Source organism: Haliotis rufescens, unplaced genomic scaffold, assembly GCF_023055435.1.
Source record: "Haliotis rufescens isolate VD_foot unplaced genomic scaffold, xgHalRufe1.0.p SCAF_9, whole genome shotgun sequence".
Taxonomy (NCBI): domain Eukaryota; kingdom Metazoa; phylum Mollusca; class Gastropoda; order Lepetellida; family Haliotidae; genus Haliotis; species Haliotis rufescens.
Genome location: NW_025964383.1, coordinates 13211456 through 13228100, shown reverse-complemented (window position 1 = coordinate 13228100; position 16645 = coordinate 13211456). Strand labels below are relative to the sequence as shown.

At 39.2% G+C, this 16645-nt stretch overlaps 1 protein-coding gene across 1 annotated transcript in view; it reads right to left on the bottom strand.

Annotated features, from left to right (window-relative positions):
- The window catches only part of LOC124128229 (sodium-coupled monocarboxylate transporter 1-like), a 136084-nt gene that overhangs the window by 73577 nt on the left and 45862 nt on the right, over positions 1 to 16645 (bottom strand). The window lies entirely within an intron of this gene.

Genomic DNA, 16645 nt, shown 5'->3' with positions numbered 1-16645 from the left:
AGGTACATGTCTGTACACACCGCGCGTCAACGGTTATCCGACACGACCGGGGTTTATCTATACCTAATATAACAATAGTTAAAGTAGGTCATGACTTGTATGAATAACGACTGGACTCGTTGTAAACCGAGGGTAGTAATGTGTGGCAGTCATTCATTACAAACGTAAACCTTTAAAAATTCTCCTTACCTACACACCCTTCCTCTGTTAAACACGGCGACATTGCCGAGGGTTTTCTATTATACACTTTACCAGTAAAAGTGGGCCATTACTTGTGTACATGAAGCCCGGCCACGCTGTAAACCGAAAATAGGAATATGTGGTAGTCAGCTAACACTAACATTCAGGATATACGCAGTACGAATCAAGGTATAAGCACCACCTTCAGCAGCCTGATATATACATGATATATTGACATATACATGGACGTTGTGACCCTGACTATCGAACAGTTATCTGTGTGTAGGGCGACAAAGTGAGAGACGAGACACAACACACCTACCTGGACAGGTCACTTCCTTCTCTTTGACACAAACGTCACTTCCGGGGGATAACGCGGGAACGCTGTCTTATTACACATATGTCTGAACTGATAGAACTTTATGTTGGCAATTTTAATAACAATGTCTATTTCCTTTACGTACAACGAATGGCTCTGTAGTGACAGTAAAAAATATATGTAGCATGATGTATATATGTCTGTTTCAATGTGTAACATGGCAAGTTTATAAAAAGCCTAAATATTTCAACATATAAAAATCGCATATTTCTCAACTGCTGATGGGTATCTTAGACATCGTATCTTTTAAAATAAATAAATTTGATATTTTGGAACAAATGTACAACATGTCAAGCACCGTGGTGTCATGTTGTGGCAAATTCATTTTCCGAGTCTTCATTGAACCAGTATTTTTGTTTACCCAGCCACTGATTACCTCTTACAAACTGTTGCAGGAATGAGGGATAGTTAAATAGACATAATCAAATATAGCAAAAGTTCTTTCAATTTCCAATTACATTGTTAACAAACTCGATGTATTTTATTTTGCCTCTCAGTATATACTGGGAGGGTGAAAGTTTGAGATTACGTAAATTGTTAGCAGTTAATTCCACCGAATGGCTTTCATGTCGGGGCATTGGTGGCCAAGTCGCCTCTGGTACCCCAATTTGCTGACGAATTTCAGAAATCTATGCTCGTGGATTCTTATCCAAGATTCTCCCTGATCATGTTTGTCAGCACCTCATACATGACAACTGCCTAATGCCTGTATCACTTTGTGCGTTGCCCCACACAAGCTGACATGTCGGTATATCACGGAAATACTTTTTAAAGGGGGCGTTAAACCCAATTCGCGCATTCACTCTTTTGTGTCACTAAGGCACTAGACTTTATATTCATGTATAAGTCAAGCAGCTATTCATTTTACATCGTCAAACAGCAGTATACAGGTAAATGCTACATGTTATGTTTTTATAGAAAGGAGGTGAAGATATCTTGGATTTATATTTTTTTCAAATTTTGGTTACATAATTTCAGTGAGTACATGCCCGCTGCTTAGAGATGATTACTTTAGTAATTGGCTTACTAGCGTTGTTTACTGCGTAGTGCATGGTGAATGTGAAGACATTTATTAAATTTATCATCACGATTCACATACTGTACTTGACATGGCCCAAGTCAGACTTTAACAGTGAAACCCTGTTAGTCAGGATACTACGCTTACTGAACCATTTAGGACTTTCAAGTATACAAATAAGTGATATCTCTACTCTACAGTGGGACTACATGAAATTTTATAACACTGAAGTTTTATCTCTGTTCTACAAAGACGACAAGAGCGCTTTGAAAACGGTGCTTTCTTGGAACGGCTAATTACACATGGCACAAAGGTCTGCTAACTTAGAACATACCGAAAAGAGGTCACAAGTAGTTATAACTATAACAACAAGTATTTCTAAATTTTAAATTTTAGGCTTTAAAATAGTTTTTCAAAAGAAATTGACGAATCACCCCCCAAACTGAGGCAACATGTTGAATATTTGCACTGTTTGGACTCACCAGTTCATTTTTTGAAAACTGACGTCACATGCCATATCTTGGAAATCAGCGCGACATGTCAAGTCTCTTTGAAGAGGTGACAGATTGTAGAAATAGTGAAAAGCATGCTGAATTGATGTGTTTTTCCAACATACTTTTAATGTTTTCAGCAAACTATGAATTAACATTTTGTTATTTTTTCAAAATGTGTAAGCCTTCTTAGTTACAGTCAATTTTGCTCCAAATGAGAACGATCAATCGCTAAATAACTCAAAATCGGGAATAGTCTTTTAACTGTCAATACTGTACTCGGCAATGAATAACCTGTGTCCAACAAAATTTGCTGTTTGTCATTTGTACACCCCAAAAAATGTTGTCCGTCGACAGGACTTGAGCAATCAGGCGAAGCGTGTGGGGAACACCATGTAAGGTTGGTAAGTTAGACAGTTTTTAGAAAAAATTAAGTCAGATCTGCTATGGTAACTTGTGCATACATTTGAGCGTGCTTTCTTGATAATGTTAAAGACTATGGTTAATCATTGAAACAGGGATTTGGTGGAACATTTGGTGGAACTTGCAATGTATCTCGCTCTGTGTGAATGTTATATGGAGCTTTGGAATATGTTACAAAATAGGAATGGACTGGTCGTTTGCACTGATTCGTAGTTTGGGCAGATTTCTTCATGCTGTAACTCCTCTCCTTCATCAACTCACATCAATAAGCACTTTCATTGTACAGTCTCCATTATTATTCATTGCTAGAACCTGGCTTCACGTTCACATGATTCATATATATTTAAGAATTCTGTGTATTTAAGATATATAATATTTTAGTTTTCCGTAATTTATTAATTACTATAAAATCCATTTATCAATATTAATGCATCAAAGTCCATTGATAGGCAAATTGAAAAGATTTTATTTGCTATCATGTCTATCTGAATAAATACTTTGGATTGAAATCTTTTGATATTTAGTGCAAACATTGTGAATTCTATGAAATAGATTCATGCCACTTGTCAGCTCGACCTACTGATATCAATTTCATCAGATCAGGTCAATCTTGCCGACGCCTACTATTGATAGTTGTACACATTGTATAACCGAAGTCTGACTGTGAACTACTTATTTAGATGAAGAGCGTCAGTGGTACATATTTTATAGCGATGTACATTTTGCATGCATCAAGCTTCTCATTTCCATGTTCACTAAAGTGCACATTACTCTATTGAAGATATTGATATATAGTAGTGCTAAATGTGCACCCAAATAGATCATAATTCACATCATGTGTGAATCAGAGAATCGGTTTCCGTAGATTATCCGTTAGAAGCATTACATCACCAAAAGACCAACTTCACGGTATCACGCATGTCTAAAAAAAACGGTAAAAGAACTTACAGCTGCACTTTCATTGGTCTCCACTGCGTATACTGACCCCTAGAATCCATGTATGAGAGGTGTTTGGTGTGTGCTGGTCGCTTATTGAATCAAGTGGACAGATGTCATATTCAAAATGCCCCATCCACCCTTTCATAGACTTCCCCTTTTCCCACCCAAGATAATTTCAAACAAATATTCATACATTATATCACACTTAGGTTAATGTGATGAATAAGTTGTTCATATTGACGATAGTTGAAACATTTCGATTTTGAACTTGTTTTACTCTTATTTGAATGAGTGAAGAAAATCCCTACCTTACTGAACCACACGAAGCATGTCCCACCCAACCTTCTCGGAGAACTGTATTACTGGGGTAAAGCAGAACCAACAGGTGCCCTTTACAGAAAGTGTAACTCTGCCACAGTGTATCTCTGGACGACAAGTAAACACCACCAACAACAACCGCACAATGTATTTTGTTTTGGCATATTTTTCTATGTACTACCTTACGTTCTCATGGCCTGAGTGTATGGTCATGGTAATTTAGGTTCAAGTGTATTATGTCGTATGCATTCTCACGATCTTAATACGACTATAACATTGTGTCCTACGCAAGGCTGGATCAAAGGTTTTTGATTCACTCGTGTTGAATAACTCAACTGCTAGAATAGCGTATTATCCATGCATGTCTAGTATTTAGTTGTCAGGTTTGGTGACTTCGTTAATGGAATGTCATCGTGCCCCGAATGGCGTTGACTGTTGCTCGATCAGGCCCATATTATTAACAAGCCATCGTCATGTAACTGGGATAACAAACACTACACACAGAAATAAAATACAATCAGGGACACTCTCACGTGTGGGCATGCACATCGCAATGGCAATAATTTTGGACTAGATGTTACACACTATTTCACCTAATTTCATAAAGTATAACACTGTTTTGTACCCATGACTGTAATCCAAACGGTTTACCACTTTCATTTGAAGAGAATACATAATTGTTAGAATGTATGTTGGAAATACTAGTCGTTATTACAATTTCAGCAATATCCAAGCATTGCGATGAAAGGAAAAGAATGTCTTTATTTGAATAAACTTCTGTCCATAGGTATTGCCTCGACTTGTCAGTTTGTCTGCTTTGTTTGACGCAATTTGAGTTTTCACGTTCATCTTTATAACAGAATATAGAGGTTAGAATCGTTTGCACGAATGCTTGAACAAACAGAACTAGCGTTCTAACATTATTGCCTGTTATGAATTATCTGGTCTAAAGTAAGCACTTGTATATCTAAGTTCTTTTGATAACATGTATGTGAAACCGGACATTGTACCACTTGAGAGTGTTACGCAAGACAGGTGAACATCGCATATTGCAGGCAATACACATTAATTCTCACATTTATGTTCCGAATGCAGTGCCATACGAACAGTCTGGTGACATTGTAATGGAACTTTGCTTACATTCTTACATTCTTATTTGATAAATAGATAGTGTGAAATGTTCGCTATTAATACATGTGATAGGAATTTCTATACCAGGCGCTAAAAATATATAAGGACACCTCGACCAAGCCCACGAAACAACAATATAAGTTATAGCAGGATCACGAGGGGTATGTCGGGTTTTATGCGTCCCGTGTTAGGTTTTATAGCACGAGCCGGAAGCTTATCTCACCGACATGTTTTCATACGACATTGTAAACTAATTCAAATAAATTCCAGATTGATAGAAGACAGCTGCTCGATTGAGCTGAGGTTAGTTTGCGCTATGTCACGTGACATCCGTTGGCAAAAGCGTGATACGTTTTGCTTTGAAACGTGGTATAAAGGATGTATTCTGTCTCTCAGGAATATGTCAATTTAAACGTTTCAATAGGGTAATACCAGTCGGCCGAACAAGACGAAAGCAATACCTCAGTTGTCGCATATGGACAATAAGCGCTACCAAATAGCTATAACGATGGGGTTTGATATAACAACATTTAGATGTATCGAGGCCACACACACACACACACACACACACACACACACACACACACACACACACACACCAGGGTATGAAACTCCCAAAATTTCAGCCAGACCACAGGACAGGCTATCTGAAATACTTGCCAGCCCTGACCAAAACCTGCCTGCCAACTATAACCATATGTTACTCAGGATAACCTAACGGGATTTCTTTTTGGTTACATTTTATCATTCATCTTTACATGTGAATTAATGATTATCATCGGGAAATATTTAGAATATTGTCACATATGAAATATAACCCGACCGTCGGGCAGGGGGATTTGAAAATCTGGCAGCCCGAGTTGAAATCAACCCGTCTCGGACGGTCGGGCAGGCAGGTATTTCGAACACTGCACACACACACACACACACACACACACACACACACACACACACACACACACACACACACACACACACACACACACACTCTCTCTCTCTCTCTCTCTCTCTCTACCCGTGCGGCATATTTGTCAGTCGTACGACAAGCAGGGAATACCCTTGATCAGGTGTGTGTTGAGGACATGTGTGTCCTGCCTCTCATTTTAAGTAAAACCTGTGTAAATCTGTGAGTAAATTTATAGTGACTTTAGGTAATTATTGCTCCAGTGTGGTTGTGTTGGTCTTGTGGTATGTATATATTCGTGTAGAATTGTTTTGGGTTTGAGGCTTACCAATACATCTTCATTTCTACACAGTTCTGTGATCTCCCACCCTACGTCATTACGTTATAAGAAAAAGGAAGGTATAGGTGTTCCAGTCGTCTAAGGCGCTGTAATTTGCTGTGCTTGTGTAATTTCCCTCAGGCATGTTAGAAACATGTGATGAAGAAATGGTATTCGTGACTATGTAACATGAAATGTGCTCTCACAAAAGATACCCTCACCTCGATATGTCGTTTTCTTCCTAAAAGTAACTCTGCCTTATTGATTCCTATGCCCATTACACAGGACCAAGTGCCACTTTGTGGCTGAAGTTCCCATTGTTATGTAATGACATAAATGATAAACTTTATATCAGCAGTGAGCATTATTTTCGTATATATGCGTACTTCTCTAGGAAATCTATCATTATGTCACATAGTAACCAAAGTAAATCTTGAGTTGTTTTCCTAGGCTGAAAACCTGATATTACACAGGTGTAGTTTTGACTTCCATATTTCATGTGTTTCGAAAAGTGCCATGACTGAAAATACAAACACCACAAACATAGTCTATGACCTATAGGGGCAGGGAAATAGATGAAATTAATTTCAGGAATCATTGTTATAATGTTTTGTCGTTTTCTTCTTAAAAATTGACTTTGCCTAATGGTTACTTGTGTGCTTAACACAGGTCCACGTGCCACGACTGAGCTGAAGTTCCCATTTTTTTGTAATGACATAAATGATAAACTTTACAGCAGCAGTGAGCATTACTTTCGTATTCCTACTTCTCTTGGCAATGCATAAATTATCATTCTGTCACATAATGAGTACCCGAAGAAAGTCTTCAGTTGTTTTCCTTGACTGAAAATCTGATAATAGGCATTTGCAGTTTTGACCACCATATTTCATGTGTTTCGAAAAGTGCCACAAACATACCCTATTTCCCATTTGGGCACTGAAAGAAATGAAACAAATGAGTATTTTTGCCTGGTCTTGTAACATTTCATCTGACTTATAAATAAGTAAATGCTTTGGTTCTGGTGGTTGATGTTGTCTAGCTGCTAGATCTACATGAAAAAAGGGATTGTCCTTACGGTGATTTGGATATGGAACGGCTATCTATCAATAATAATAACGCAATTGAAGAAAATGAATTCTGTTAAATTACTGAGGTGAACGAAATTGATTTATTGAGCGATATTGACTTTCATGCCTTGTTTTCGGAAATGACAGGAATCTCGCACCAAGACGATTGCGAATGAAAACAATGTTGTAGACTAGATATATCCTGCTCAGATGTGGCCGCCGACACAGATCAAAGCGACTGCCCCTGATCAATCCCAAACTAAAATCTGGTTCACTATAATGTCGGAAAATAACCTCCAAGGTTGAGAAACCAAGACACAGCAAATCTAAAATGAAAAACACTAACTTAATAGGCTCTGAAAATGTCCAATGGTTAGACAAATAAAATTAATCTAGCTTTTAAAAAAATAAGACATAAAAACTTAATTTAAAAAACAAACAACAAAACTTGCCTACATATACACGTTTTACTGATTGGTCAGTGGAGACGAGAAAATATCCGTAGACGGAATTACTATTCCGGTTTCTGAGTTGGCCGACCTTCTCCGTGCATTCTAGGCACACATGAAGAAGGACGGGCACAGAAATGAAACTGGCATCAGGTCATACAGTAGGTCCATCTCAGGTGACAAGAAACACCAGCCAAGTAAAGTATTACAGCACACACAACAAATCACCAACTCAAAATATAACACACCCTGACACAAAACACAAAAGTTTCAGAGCACTCTTTTCAGTCCCCACCAGTCCATTCAACATCGTCCGAATTGGTTTGCGATTATCCAAACACAAGCAACACATTCATAAATCAGTGATATTCACAATTTGCTAGTGCCATTGGAGGGTTCATCATGGGCGTTTTCCATAACTGTTCCATAAACTTCATTTTCAACAGCAGTAAGTAGAAATTTCATCCTCATGGCCCCGTTCATGCACGTCTTTACAAACTTATGTGACGTCATATATAAATCCACACTTGATGGCTGACCTGCATCGAGTCATGTTTATATTTTTGTTCACATTCCTGTTACCTATTTTTAAGATTTGATTGATCCTAAAAATCGTTTGTCAATGTGTTCAGAGAATAAACTTATTCTGATGTTGACATATTCTCAGGTTATGTGGTATATATTCATAGAACTATTTTTCGTTGCGTAACTGAGTATGAGTGGGGAAACCTATGTGACCGAGAGCTGGCAAATACCGACAAAATAACATTGTTGCAATAATCTTCCGCGAAACTAGAGAACTTCAAAATTAAGCAAAAGTTGTTACGATATAATTCGGCGAGACCAATAAACTACAAAATATGAAACTATAAGAATTGAAACTCGGAGGTTCACAGTTTAACCAGCGCTTTTAAATCGTTCACACTTCAATGAACCCATCCAAACTGACGTTCAGTTCTCATTTATTCATGCTGATTAGCTACTTCACGCGAATTGTTCCACTGGTTTCATTGTATTGGAAGAGGCCTCAAGCAATGCGCCGTCAAATGAATGCATTGTCTCAACTTATTGAAAATGACGTAATCCATTTGTCAAGATGTCTCTAAAGATTGAATATTTACTGGAGATCCTTACTTACATTTTGTCGCAAAAAAAAGACTATGGGTAATATATAGAGTATTCACTAACCCTAAGTGGTGACTGATATTTATCATTTCGACCTCAAAGGTTTACCCATTTAAAAAGAAATACACTGAAATTGATACATATTGATAGACATTTACAGGTTTGCCGAAACAGAAGCAAAACTCTCATAACTGGTCGCATTGCCTGAAACAGATATTTTAAATGATTGCTTAATTGTGGGGGTGTTACAGGACGGGGCTTGTGTGGTGAACATGATGCAGGCACTGGCAATATTCACAAGGAATCGACACAACTCTTCAGCCAAAGTGAATTCCGAATTGAAGAAGTACCTGATCATATTGTCAGGATACTTTGCTAGACTTTGTTCCAATAACAGTTTAAGTGCTATGCGATAAGTGTACCTTTCAGTATGGCTCTTACATGGAGTAGATCTGAGATTCATGAGGAACATTCCCTGGTCATCAATCAAACATACTGGCATTTAAGAGTAAAGTTGTACTTGGCAGTCTGTGTGACAAGACGGACGGCTTCAACTTTACAACTGTCAACTTTTCCTTCATGAAAAAGATATTGAACGATGTGTTTTAGCATATTTGAAACATTATCATGGTATCTAAAACAGTTGCAGCTGGATCATTGCAGGATCAATGACTGGGATAGTCACTTTACTCGTGGATTCATTCATAGACGCCCTATATGACACTCCATGAGACAGTCTATGATCTAAATGCCATTGATAAGACAATGTATAAGACACTCCTTTGAAGAGTCAATTACAGACGCTAAGCGTGGTCAGTCGTTTCGTTTTATTGTCCGTTATGCGTGCAAGGATCCTATGATCGAGGGACTAATTCCCATATTCGCCCTGATAATTTTTCTCGGTTTTTCAGCACCAGGCGCGAACTCGTAGGTTTCAATAAGCTGGTAAACTTCTATGACCTGCATCACTTCAAGTTTTCCCCAATTGCCATGATATAATCAAGTTACTTTTCCAAGCGTTGTTGGAGGATAAGCGGGCCCAAATAATGTAGAAGTCCTTGCAAATTTGACCCACGTCGTTCACATTCCAATGTGTTTGTCTGTTAACTCAAGTGTTATGTTATAGATCAATCTAACAGTTATTAAAATACCTTTATTACACAAAGATAATGTTTCAGTTTCACAGGAGACATTCATTAAAATGCCAGGAAAAGAACAATCATAAAGGAAACTGCACATTTTTTTAACTTACAATTACAAAAATGCCAACAACTAAAACATAGCAAAATACAATCACATGTCAAAATGATACTCGAAACATGTTATTGTAGAGACACATGCATATCACTTGTGTACAAGAAGCGGGTGTACAACAATTCCGGAAAGTTGAACATTATTTCTGGGGTAGCAAAGCGGTCTAATCATTCACTCATTACGCCTCAGGTCCGGATACCTTGCAACACTGTAGTTTTGGTGCCAGTTGCACAACAGTCTGAAGCATAGTGATTATTTTCAAGAATTTTCTACAACAAAATCCAATTCTCTGACCCAAGACATACTATGCTTGTCTTCAGAGATGACAAACGGGATCCGGTGATCAGGCTCAGTGACCTGGTTGATGCATGTCACGTTTTCACAGTTGTGTAAATCGATGATGTTAATAACTGGATTGTTTGATCCAGACTCGATCATTTACAGACCGCCGTCATATGGCTGAGACATTACTGAGTGTTGTGTTAAACAACAACAAGCATGTTCCAATACATGTAAGATTATCCTTACCAGAAGCATTTAGGTATCATACCCACATTTCTACATGTTATATTTACGCATGTCATATCAAGATAATAGGTGTAGATCTTAACTTAGAATAATTGTTTTCAATGTAAAGCTAAAATTCTTTACAGAGTTATACTTAATTTCACAAAGATATTACGCGATACTAGAAAATCATGAAAGCCTTCCTTCATATGTGTGTTCATAATCCCCACCATTGCCGCCATCATGACAACGCCTTGACAATCATTGCTTTCTTCCCCTCTGTCATGTTGATGTCGCTGCCCACTACAAGTGTCATGCTGACAGTGTGGAGAGATGGGTTGTACACCCCAAACATCGGCCACAGTGGCTGCAGGAGTCTACATTGTCTAACGTCGACATCAATTAACCTGCGATCGGCAGTATCAAATTAATAGTTTGATGACGAGATATTAACATACGTTTGCGAGAACAAAGGGCTTGGCGAAGTTGTACCCTATTGTCCTCGCAGCTGTTTGAATGTCTATACAATATAATGTCTATATAATGTCTTGTACACAACCAAATATTCGAGTTTCACGTGTAGCACATTGGTGTTTATAGAGAACAATATTTTTAAGTTATCATATCAAACATACGAACTATTGTTTTATGAACATTATGAATCAGGCGAAAAAAGAAAAAAAGTTTAATCTTGTCCCAGAATGTGGGTTAACGTACAAGTGTCCTAAACGATAATTATGTTAAACATTTTGTAAAGAGGGTCCTTGAAGATCAATGTCTACAAATATTACATTCTGAATTTTTTATCCCTCAAAAGCTAGAAATGATAGATTCTTTACAAAAGAATTGTCTTCAGAACCGTACTGTTCTAAGTTCCCGGAACAACAGTGTTTAAACTTTGCCCTGTTTATTCAAGGTCAGTTCAGTTATAATATGGTACAATACTTACTTAATATAAACAAATGATGACGAAGTATTATTCTCAGGTAAATATTTAAATGAACTTAGAAGTAATTATGAAGACATATATTAATAACATGGATAACAAATTCTGGTTTATTGCATTACCGACGTTTCAATGTACGATGTTACGCCGTTCTCAAGCTGGAATGAGTACAACCAAGTGATGAGAGGCATATATGTGTGATATCGTACGAAGAATACGAAACTGGTTGTGTTTCTTTATAATTAGTTCTACGGGACGTTGGATGTTCTCCATGGTCAGTTCATCTGGCATGCAGATGTCCTGCTTTTTACACCCACCAACATATTGATTACATGCACATACACCCACACACTTCACAAGAGCTTAACATGATCCCAATTCCTTACAGAATGTATTTAATAAGCCCCGCCAATAATATATGTTTATGAATTCAGTGTGTTTTAACAAGGTGTGCATAAGACACATAGCATGTCAACCGAGGCTTGCCTGAGAGTGATATTAAAGGACACGTTAGTGAAATAATATATCAACTGACGTCCAAAAGAAACTTTACTATATCTTTAAATCACTCTAGTTTAAAAACCACAAAACATTAATGCACGAGGTAAATTGTATTGAAAAGATATACACCTCAACGGTATCAACATTGAAAATGAGAGTCAAACAACATCCAGTATTGGAATGATAGTTGATCGAATCGAGCTCCGGTAGCAAAACCAACTTTCACCTGATGGCACATACATCTAAAATCGGTCCAGTTCAAAAACGTCACAATTGTAGCGTGTGTGACCACCCCCTGCTTTAAGACACGCAAACACTCAGTAGCGCACAGAAAAGTCAGTCTTCTGATGACGTCACGTGGAATACGTCGCCATTCTTCTTGGGGTGGGGAGGATGTGGTCGCTGTCGAACACAGCGATCCATGTCGTCCCATAGGTGTGCTATGGTGGACATGTCTGCGGAACGTGCAGGCCACGATAACACGTTGATGTTGTTTGCTGCAAGCAAGTTCTGGCGGTATTGGGTCTGACGTTGTCATGCTGATAAAGGAGACCACGTAGAAACGGTAGACTAATCGGTGGAGAAAAATATCACCCATGTAATGATGAGCTGTCAAATTGTGAGCAGTAGTGTTATCTTCTGCCAACATATCCCACCCCCCAACACACACACACACTCACACCAAAAAATCCCTCCACCATACGGCACGACCTCCTGAATGTAACATGCCGCCGTTCGTTCTCCCCTTCGGTGGTAAACACGCTATCGTCCATCAGCTCTGATCAGACAGAGCCGACTTTAAACGGCTGCCAACGACGTACAGTCCAGGCCCATCTCAAGCTCTGACGATGATGTTCCACTGTCAATAACTGTCCTCTGTATGTATGATCTGTAAATCATATATCCTTGAGCCCTGAGTCGCCTGGACACTGTCGACTACCCATATGTCCTTGGACATTCATTGCTGATGACGTCACTGTCAGGAATGTATTTCGGAGATGATAAGTACGCATGTACTGGTCTTCATTTGGCGTAGTTACTCTGTATGAGTGTCTTACTTGCCGTCCGTATCAGTTATAACACAGTTATGTGTTTTGCCTTGATTTAGCCTGAACTTGTTTTAGATTTTTGCAATTGTATTTTCAAAGTGGTAAAGTTGTTTTTTCTGATCGTCAGATTATGTTGATTATATTCCAAAATCATTCTTCCAACTTTCGCAGTTTGCAAACTGTTATTACTAGTGTCTTGAGTGTGAAGAGTACCTCTAACGTGCTTCCGTGGCCACGAGATTAGTGATTTGGTTGTGATAATGGTTTGAGGAGTTAGCGAGTGGGTGATAGGTCAGATCTCAGAGTGAAAGGACAGCCAATATGGAGTGAGTTTGATTATTTTCCATCAGACGCAAGGTTCTAAACAGAACCATAATCGTTCTTAATTTACTAATGAATAGATTGGATTTGCAACTAAACCTCATTTCCTCACTCACCAACCCTCCACAGCCGTGCTTGGCCGGGTTGTGAGTGAGTGAGTGAGTGAGTTGGTAAGTGAATTTATAACGTAGAGTATTTAAATATGTTTTATTCTAGATACCCAATTTACGAAGCAGCTTGTAACAACGTATTATAGCATTTTAAACATAACATGAAATCAGTTTAATTATTTATTTATGCGCCACCAGTAGTTTACAGCACGTTATATATATATGGCAAATATATGGCAAATCTGAGAGCATGAACATGTGTACAAATGTAACATAAAGATCTGAACCGTTTCCATGTTATGATCTAGGATACATCATATTAAAGGTATTATTCTTTTCATAACAAACAAATGTATACAATGTATCTGTTTATTATAGGGTGGGGATAATATCGGTTTGCATGCTATGGTCAAGGTTCTAACTCCTTTGGGAGTGCCGGACAGATGAACAGAAGGGCCAGTTCTGGTAGCATATGTGCATTCCTCTCATTATACTCCCAATTGTACATATGGTTATACAGTGGGGATCTTAACTGTGTCCAAGTTATAAACTCTTCGGGGGTGATCAGCCCTTCCATTTGAAAAAAACTTGAATGCTCACAACCGGACGTACGGACGACGGACGGACGAAGGACGCCATAGTGGTATAAGCTCACCTTGGTCCTTCAGACCCGGTGAGCTAATAATCAAGTCTGGACCAGACAATTCAGTGATTGACATCTTGAGGATCGATCTACACAATTGGGATATGATGACAAGCATTATAGCTCAAATTGTAGAATTATCATTAAACTACCAGCGTGTTATAAGAAATGAGCGGGCCACTGAAACTTGGGCCATAATCACGCCCTTTGTTAGGTGACGTCATAGGGAGTCAGCTTTGACGTCATCTGATTTGTTCCATGACTTTTTCATATTTGTAAAAATAGGGTCAATGGCATTCATTGTTTGTTGATTGCATTAAATATTTCAAAACCGATATGGATCTTTATTTGTGTCCGAAAATAAATTCTATGTACTTTAGCTATAACAAAGGTTACGCTATTTTTCTGGTAATAATCATTCGCAGAAGCCCTCGATTTTCTTTCGTCCGGCAAATCAGCAAGTTTTAAGTAATTATTTTCAAAACAATAGCTTATCGCAATGTCACTTACTTTATTTTGTTTGACAAACATCTAAAAAAAATCCACTGCTATCCCCTGTCAGCATGCAAAACGAGGCGACTGCATGGATCGATTGGTCAGGTTCGGCGACTTGCCTGATTGTATGTCGTACTAGTACAATGCACCATGATGATAGTTATACCCCACCCATGAAGATCAAAGTAAGAATAGGTCTTCAGCAACACATGCTTGTTGTAAGAGGCGACTTTGCTTGAAAGAGGCGACAAATGGATTGGGTGGTCTGGCTCGCTGACTTGGTTGATGCATGTCATCGTATCCCAATTGCGTTGATGGATGCTCTTGACGTCAGTCACTGACTTGTCTGGTCCCGACTCGATCAATTAACGCCCATCATCATATAGCTGGAATAGTTGAGTGCGGCGTTAAGTTACAAACAAATAAATAAACAAACCAACAAAAACGTTTTACTTATATATCTAAGTGTTATATACATTTACACATATCACATCAATATTACAGGTTCAGGGAGTTATAGTTGATAGGTGTAGGTTTCGTTTTGTGTGCACACTACACTGTTTACTGTTTGATATTTGTACATACGAAGATGAACACCTTCTTTCACAGAGAAGAGTGAGTGAGTTGGGTTTAACTGCGCTTTTAACATTATTCCAGTTATATCACGGCTTGTCAGCTTAATGTGGGAGGAAAGCCCGAAGTGATGCAGGTCTCAGACGTTTACCACTTCGGTGAAACCCACGAGCACGGGTATGGTGCTGACAAACCTAGAAACATAATCGGGGTGAACCGGGATTCCAACCCACAATCATAGGTTTCTGGCGTGCCCAAGGGACGCAACTCTGCACAGCGAATCGCGGCGCCTCAGACGACTGGGCCATCCGTGTCCCCTTCACAGACAAGACATGTTCGAGTCATGTAGTTGTTCCTGAGCAGTGAGTATCTGCTACAAATCTGTGTGTTCATATCACGATCATTCTCACCATCCCGACAGTGCCTTGACAATCATTGTCACCATCACGACAGAGCCTTGACAATCATTGTCACCATCACGACAGTGCATTAAAAATCATTGTCACCATCACGACAGTCTTGACAATCATTGTCACCATCACGACAACGCCTTGCCAATCGTTGTCACCATCCAGACAGCACCTTGACAAGTATTGTCACAATCACGACAGAGCCTTGACAATCTTTGTTACCATCACGACATCGCCTTGACAATCATTGTCACCGTCACGACAGCGTCTTGACAATCATTGTCACCATCACGACAGCCCTTGACAATCATTGTCACCATCACGACAGCGCCTTGGGAATCACGGTCACCATCCCAACAGCGCCTTGACAATCATTGTCACCATCACGACAGCGCCTTTACAATCACTGCCAACAGCACGACAACGCCTTGGCAATCAGTGTCACCATCACGACAGCGCCTTGGCAATCATTGTCACTATCACGACAGCGCCTTAACAATCATTGTCACCATCACGACAGCGCCTTGGCAATCATTGTCACTATCACGACAGGCCTTGACAATCATTGTCACTATCACGACAGCCCTTGACAATCATTGTCACCACCACGACATCGCCTTAACAATCATTGTCACCATCAGGACCGCCCTTGACAATCATTGTCACCATCACGACAGCGCCTTGGCAATCATTGTCACTGTCACGACAGGCCTTGACAATTATTGTCACTATCACGGCAGTCCTTGACAATCATTGTCACAATCACGACAGCACCTTGACAATCATTGTCACCATCACGACAGGGCCTTAACACTCATTGTCACCATCACGACAGCGCCTTTGCAATCATTGCCACTGTCACGACAGGCCTTGACAATCATTGTCACGGTCATGACAACGCCTTGACAATCATTGTCACCATCACGACAACGCCTTGGCAATCATTGTCACCATCACGACAACGCCTTGACAATCATTGTCACCATCACGACAACGCCTTGACAATCATTGTCACCATCACGACAACGCCTTGACAATCATTGTCACCATCACAACAACGCCTTGACAATCATTGCTTTCTTCTCCTCTGTCA